Raw genomic sequence first — 8,170 nt, 5'->3', positions numbered from 1 at the left:
CTTATGGACTAAGACCTCTAAAACTATAAGCCACCAAGTAAATTTTTCCTCATCTAAATTTTTTCTTTTCAGAGATTTTGGTCACAGTAATAAAAAGTCTGACTCAGTTCTGTCAAGAAAAAAGGAGAAGTGTTGGAAAGTATGTGGGGAGACTAGAATACTTATTTTTATTGCTAGAATAGAAACATGGTTCAAATGCTATGGGAAAGTGTTTGGCAGTTCCTTAAAAAGTTTCTAATCCACAAAACAGGATTTGTTCCATTTATTTGTGTCTTTAATTTCTTTCAGCAAGTTTTCAGAGATTTTGCTGTTCAATATTTTACTTCATTAGTTAAGCTTTTTCCTAAGCATTTTATCCTATTTGACACTATTTTAAAAATAACTGTTTTCATAATTTCATTTTCATATTCACTGTCAATATATAAAAAAGCAACTAGTTTTTGTATATGCTGATTTTTTATGATTCAGCTTTGCTGAATTCATGTATCAGTTATAACAATTTTGTGGAATTTTTAGGGTTTTTAGGGTTTTCCACATATAAACATTTCTACATATGAATAGAGATAACTTTACTTCTTCCTTTCAAATTTGGAAGCCTTTTTATCTCTTTTTTTCTTGCCTTACTCCTATGGCTAGTATTTCTAGTATTTTTTTTAAATGGAGTTAATGAAAATTTATATTCTACTAAAAATGGGTCTTATAAGAGTTAGGGTTTATTCAAATATTTGTTCTGAAGTTTTTTTGTTGTTTAATAACTCTGGTTTAAAAGCTATTATTTTATAATAAGATTACATGTCTCATTAAGACAAATACTCTATATCTCTAACTATCTGATTATCTGGATAGAATTCTATAAATCATAATTGTTGCCTTATAGTGTAGAGGAAACTCTATTGTTTTCTGAGTTGCTTATGTCTCTATGCAATAATAGAATATTTTGTTTGGGGTCACTCTAGACAATAGAAGTCATATACTTGGTAAAGGAAAATCCTGCTTTCTTCATCATTTATCTCATGGTAAATTAAAGTTGTAGATTTACTATAAGAGATACAAAAACTAGCTGTTTTAAAGAGTTTCTCTCAGTTGTACTGTTTGCATTTTAATTTCAAAATATATTTAAGTACATATGTGTATATGCTTAATTAGTGAAATTATATTAATACCTATAGCTTGAATTTCAAACTTAATGGTTCTATAAAATATATCTATATTCTGAAGATGTTATGAAACATAATGCCCAACTACCTGCCCAGAAGGTGATTAACTTTAATTTGCATAAACACGCTCCCTAACAAGTACTCTTTGGTGCAGATTTGACAAGACTACTTTTTAAAGACAAGTTGGTTTTCTTTGTTTGAATAAAGTAAATAGAATTAAACAGATTATGTTTGTTCTGAAGTTTTTTTGTTGTTTAATAACTCTGGTTTAAAAGCTATTATTTGATAATAAGATTACATGTCTCATTAAGACAAATACTCTATATCTCTATCTGATTGTCTGGATAGAATTCTATAGTTCAAATCTACTATACAGACTGGATTCATTTGTTCATTCATGTTTTGCTCTTTTCTGACCTAATTGCTAATCTTTCAAAAGAACTGTTTCTTAAAATTGACTAAAAATGAGTCTTCTGCAACTGACTTATAATGTGTTTGTCACTTTTCCTCTGGTGTAGGACTACTAAGACCAAAGATTTGGTCTTAGCCCAAATATGTTTAGAAAAACAATTTTGTTCCTTGTTACAAACAGATATTTATCTACTAACATAAGTATATATATATATATATATATATATATATATATATATATATCCATTGGAGCTGGTGGAGATGGAGCCCAACTTCAGGCACAAATGGGAAAGCATACCAGCATGGATACTGAAGCAGATAGTATAATAGAAGTGTATAAAATAACTTCATTAACTCTCCACCCCACTTACATTGGCATATTTACTGCAGTGCTGCTTATAACTGTGGGGCCATTACTACTCACTACTCAGAAAAGTCACCAAATTTAGAAAGCACAATAAAATCCTATGCAGTAAAGCACTGTATTTCTGAACATAGCACAGTCAATTGTTGGTTGTTGTTGGTGGACAGTAGAGGAAAAAGGAAAATAAAGTTCAATATAGGGAAAGAGGGAATGAAGATATTCATTTTGAGAGCCAGGCTAGTGATCAGCCAAAGACACAGATGAGGGAGTTACCAGTCAAAACTCCCTATGAAGATGGATCAAAGTACTATGTCCAAAAATGCACTCATTGTCTGTTTATCTGAATTTTTCTCCTTTCATTTGCCCATCAAATTCCCCCTATTTTAATATTACTTTGTCTCACACTCCAAAGAGTCATCTTTAATTTATGTGACTCTTTAACACCTTTCAATTAGAAATCATATTTTCAAATCTTCTCCATGCAACTTGCACACATATTTGATGCCAGATTATGTGTATTATGAAATATATATATATATATATATATATATATATATATATATATATATATATAGGAGTCACATTTTATGTGATAAGTGAGTGGATCCAGGGCTCTACCTTTTCACTGAAACATTGGATAAACAAAGGGAAACTATCATTAGGCAATTTGCATCACCTTTTTATAGCTAAGCAAAGCTAGGCACAGAAAACCTAAGTCATTTGCTGTTGGTCACACATCAACTAAACAAGACAGGATTCAAACCCAGCAGCACAGCTTTAGAACCTAGTGCTAATATGTTAGCTTAGCTGACTCCATAGAACTGAAAACCTTCCATGATAGTGAGAGATGCTGTAGAAATGGATACAGACTGAAAATACATGCATGTATGCAAACATACTTCATCTAAAAAACACTAAGATGTACATCACAAAGGAAATCTGATGGCTGTTTTTCACTTAACCATCTATCATAGCTATCCTGCTATATCATCAAACTTGGAAGCTATATCATTTTAAATTTTACCTAAAAGGCAAAATATGATGTCTTATTTTTTCAATTTGCATTTTTTTTCACATTTATTTTTCAGTTTTACCTATCTTTTGTGAGTGTGGATTTATATTCTTCACATTTTACTCTAATGGATTTCACACCTTTTATTACTGATTATAAGAGGTCTTCATATACTAAGAATCATAAAATAATTAGGAGGAATTTTTGTAAATATTTTCATAGATACATTTTGATTATATTTTTATTTTATTCATAATGCCATCCACTATACAGCAATCTGATATTTTTAATTGCCAAGGTTATTAGCATTTTCTTTTATTCTGTCTATATTTACTTATTTATTTTACAGCAGTGGGGATTGAACCCAGGGCCTCATGCATGCTAGACAAATGGACTTCCTCCCTCAGCCTTTTAAAAATTTATTTTGAGACAGGGTCTCACCAAGTTATCTAGATTGGCCTTGAACCTAAGATTCTCCTGTCTGAGCCTCCGAGTAGCTGGGATTGTTCATGTGCATCAATAAGCCTGTCTAATATTTAAAAATCTTTGATACATATTATGGAAAGCTTTACAATCCAAAGATTGGATAGATGGATGGGTGACAAAATATATAGGCTATTTAATTTCACATGAAACCTTAATGATATATGGTTTGGATGTGAGATGTCCCCCAAAAGCTCACATGTGAGACAATGCAAAAAGGTTCAGAGGAGAAATGATTGGTTGTGAGATTCTTAACCCAATCAGTGAATTAATTCCCTGATAGGGATTAACTGAGTGATAGCTGAAGTGGTAGGGTGTGGCTGGAGAAGGTGAGAATTGGGGAGTGGTTTTGGAGCATATATATTTGAATCTGGCAAGTGGAGACTTCTCTCTCTGCTTCTGATCATGATGTGAGCTGTTGCCCTCTGCCACACTCTTCCATCATGATGTTCAGCCTCACCTCCAGTCCTGAGGAATGGAGCCAGCCTTCTATCCACTAAGACTTCTGAAATCTTGAGCCCTTAAACAAATTTTTCCTGCTCTACAATTGTGCTGGTCGTGTCTTTGAGTCACAGCAAGGAAAACAAATGCCTTAAATATTAAATTATTACTGCTTCCACAGAGACCTATGTACATAATTTTCTAAAGTGATTAAGCAATAATTTTGTTAATTAACACACTGATGTAAGATAGTATTTTATCATAAATTTCTATCTATACTAAGGTCTGTTGCAGTTCTAAAATATACTTATTGATTGGAGGTTTGATGCCTACTCAGTGTACACTATGTAAAATAAAGGGAAATTGATAATATATTTTATATCTTCCAGGATATGTTTTCTGTGCCCCTTCATTTTAATAATTTTATTATTATTATTTATTATTATTTTTATTACTTTTCTTTTTGTTTTATTTTTGGTACCAGTGATTGAACCCAGAGGCACTGAACCACTGAGCCAGATCTATAGCCCCTTTTTAGTTTTTATTTTGAGACAGAATCTTAGGGCTTGCTTAGGGCCTTGCTAGGTTGTTGAGACTGACTTTGAATTTGGGATCCTCCTGCCTCAACCTCCTGGGGTTCAAGAGTGTGCCACCACCCCTGGTCTACTCTATGTTTTTTTGTGTGTGTGTGTGGTGCTGGGATTGAAACCAGGACCTTGTGCATGCGAGTATATCCCAGCTCTTTATTTTACTTTTAATTAACACAATAAAATGACACATTTATGGGGTTCACTGTGATATTTTATTACACATAAGGGTAATAAGTTTATCTGTCACCTTGAACATTTATCATTTCTTTATTTTGGGAACATTCAAAATCCTTTCTTCTGGCTCTTTTGAAATATACAATAAATCATCATTAATGAGAATCACCCTACTGTGCTATAGAGCTCTAGAACTCTATTTTCCTGTACAACTGTATTTTTTGGCCTGTTTACCAACTGTTGTCTATGCCTTTCTCTCCTCACCCCTGATGACCATCATTCTACTCTCTACTTCTGTGAGATCAACTTTTATAGCTTCTATAAGTGAATGATTTGTCTTTCTGCTCCTGACTTATTTCTCCTAAAATGAAGTTATCCAGTTGCATTCATCTTGTGGCAACTGTTAATATTTCATTTGCTTATGAATGAAAAACATTCCAATGAATGCATATATACCACATTTTCTTTAATCATTTAATGGTTAAGGGAAATATTGTTTTGTTTTTTCATCTTGGCTATTGTGAAAACTACTGCTATAAGTATGTCATTTTTCCTATTGCAAAACATTTTCCCAAAAATTTTACTTGACTATTTTGGCATATAAAACACAGGAATGTTCAATTATTAACCTTATATCATATAATATTTCTTCAGTGATTAAAGGCTTGATTCAAGTTTTTAAAGTTTTTATGTACACCACAAATTATCTGTAGATACTGGCTTTTTTTGGTAGGGGGCGGGAGGTGGTACTGGGGATTGAGCCCAGGGGCACTTGAACACTGAGCCACATCCCCAGCCCTATTTTGTATTTTATTTAGAGACAGGGTCTCACTGAGTTTCTTAGCACCTTGCTGTTGCTGAGGCTGAACCAGTGGTCCTCCTGCCTCAGCCTCTGGAGCTGCTGGGATTATAGGCATGCATCAGTGTGCCTGGGTGTTTTTCTTTTTCTTTTTAAAAAATTTTTCATTGAATTCTTTCAATTGTCCTTTGAGAAAGGCCCCAAAAGTGTTGGAAAGAACTTTTAAAATCTGCTGTTAACTTTCCAGGTACTTACATTGCAACCATTAATTTTAGATAATTAATTTAATACCTTTAAAATGGAAAATCTTGTGGGTTTATATTCAAGGAATGGATGTGAAGGAGAATTTGGCCTTCCCTACAAACCTGTTTTTGAAAAGGAAAGACTGGTTAGTGGTAATGAATTCCCTCTGCTTTTGCTTATCTAAATATGACATTATTTCTTCTTCATTTCTGAAGGATTGGTATGGTAGGCCTAGTATTCTTGGCCTGCAATTGTTTGCTAGTTTTTGTTTTTTCTTTCAATACTCTGAGTATATCACCCTATTATCTCATGCCTGCAAGTTGTCTGCAGAGAAACTTTTTTAAGTCGAATGGGGATTCCTTTATATGTATGACTTGATTTTTTTCTCTTGCTTTAAGGATTCTATGTTTTACTTCTGACAACTTGTTTATAATGAATTTGGGAGAACATCTCTTTGTGTCAAGTCCATCTTCCATGAATTTTGTGGATTTGGTTGTTCATATCATTCCTAAGACTTGGGAAGTTTTCATTGATTATCTTATTAAATATGCTTTTAATGCCTTTTCCATCTCCTGGTCTGTACTGTTTCCATCTGCAAGCATTTGTTTGCTTAATGGTATGACATAGGTTTAATGATTTAAGAGATGGAAATATTTCTTCCCTGATTCAATAATATACATTGTATACCTGAATTACATGACCATACTATAACCCATAAAGATATACAAATTTAAAAATTTAAATGGTAAATAAATAAAAGATTCAAGAGGAGAAAAATAGAAATGACTTTCATTTGTTAAAGCTGAAAAAAGAAACCTTAGTCTTTGTCATATGGAAACTAAGTGTAAGAGAGGAATCAAGAACCAAATTTGATGCTGATTAAAAAATTTTGAAGTGATTCAGATTTTCTGACATAACTAATGCACTTCTTATCTTGATACTGTTCTATAAACAGGGACAGACACTCATGGGAGAGGAGAACCAAACCTCTGTGACAGAGTTTGTCTTCCTGGGCCTCTCACAGGACCCACACACCCAAGTCCTGCTCTTCCTCCTTTTCCTCATCATCTACTTGCTGACCTTTCTGGGGAACCTGCTGATGGTGGTGCTCATTCACATGGACTCCAGACTCCACACTCCCATGTACTTCTTCCTTAGAAACCTGTCCTTTGCTGATCTCTGTTTCTCTACTACTACTGTGCCCCAGGTGCTTGTCCACTTCCTGGTGAGGAGGAAAACCATTTCCTTTGCTCAGTGCAGATCATGGTTCTGCTTCTGACTGGGTGTACAGAGTGTGCTCTTCTGGCGGTGATGTCCTATGATCGGTATGTGGCTGTGTGCAAGCCCTTGTACTACTCCACCATCATGACCCATTGGGCATGCGTCAGGCTGGCTGTGGGGTCCTGGGCCAGTGGAGCATTTGTGTTCCTGGTGGACACCACATTCACATTTCGTCTTCCCTACTGAGGAAACAATATCATTAACCACTTTTTCTGTGAGCCTCCTGCCCTCCTGAAGCTGGCCTCAGCAGACACCTACAGCACAGAAATGGCCATCTTTGCCATGGGTGTGGTGATCCTCCTGGCTCCTGTCTCCCTCATCCTGGTCTCCTACTGGAACATTATCTGCACTGTGATCCAGATGCATTTTGGAGAGGGGAGGCTCAAGGTCTTCTCTACCTGTGGCTCCCATCTCATGGTGGTGGGTCTCTTCTAAGGCTCAGCTATATTTGCCTACATGAGGCTAAACTCCAAGCTAATGTATGAGAGGGATAAAATGATCTCTGTGTTCTATTTAGCAGTAACACCTATGTTGAACCCCATTATTTATAGCCTGAGAAACAAGGATGTCAAAGGGGCTCTCCGGAGAGTAACTGAAAAATAATGTTTTTTGGAGATGGAGATCTTGGATTATGATGACCAGTTCAGTGACTTGGAGAGAAGAGATTTTTCTTGAAAAGTTTTCTGCTTTCTTCCCATTCTTTCACTTTTTTTCTTCTCTTTTCCAATGTCTTCTCAGATCAATTCAATACATTTCAAAGTAAAATACCTTGGTAGACAGAAAAGAAGTTAAATTAAATCACAGGAAATGAACAAAAGTAAAAGAGAAAAGAAGAAAACAGGGAGATATGGAAGGGCAAAGAAGAAAAGAAAGAAGGGAGGAAATAATCACTTCTCTTTTAGGCCATATAAGCAAATTGGGAAATTAAAACAAGCAGGCACATAAATGTATGTCAAAAAACAAAGACAACAAATCATCACTAATAAGAGTATGTTTCTGGCAATGGAGTAATTTCCTTCATTCTTGCATGATTTTTAACCTGGCTTATATATTCTAGGCACATTGATGGAACTTAGGATACAGACACAAAAATTGTATTATATTCTATGTGGCCTTCAATCCTAAGTTTAACAATTTCTAAAAAAGAAAAAAGTGTATTTAGGGAATAATGAGTGGTAGGATTTTTTTTTAATTGTATGTGTAAGGAAAATGCAT

General features: G+C 34.4%; 1 pseudogene; it reads left to right on the top strand.

Moving 5' to 3' along the window:
- Window positions 1-6,641: 6,641 nt before the first annotated feature.
- On the top strand, window positions 6,642-7,558 carry LOC144254529 (olfactory receptor 2D3-like; annotated as a pseudogene).
- Window positions 7,559-8,170: the final 612 nt, after the last annotated feature.

Source organism: Urocitellus parryii, chromosome 4 (assembly GCF_045843805.1).
Source record: "Urocitellus parryii isolate mUroPar1 chromosome 4, mUroPar1.hap1, whole genome shotgun sequence".
Classification (NCBI taxonomy): domain Eukaryota; kingdom Metazoa; phylum Chordata; class Mammalia; order Rodentia; family Sciuridae; genus Urocitellus; species Urocitellus parryii.
The sequence above is the reverse complement of the archived record's forward strand: the minus strand, read 5'-3'. Positions and strand labels throughout refer to the sequence as shown.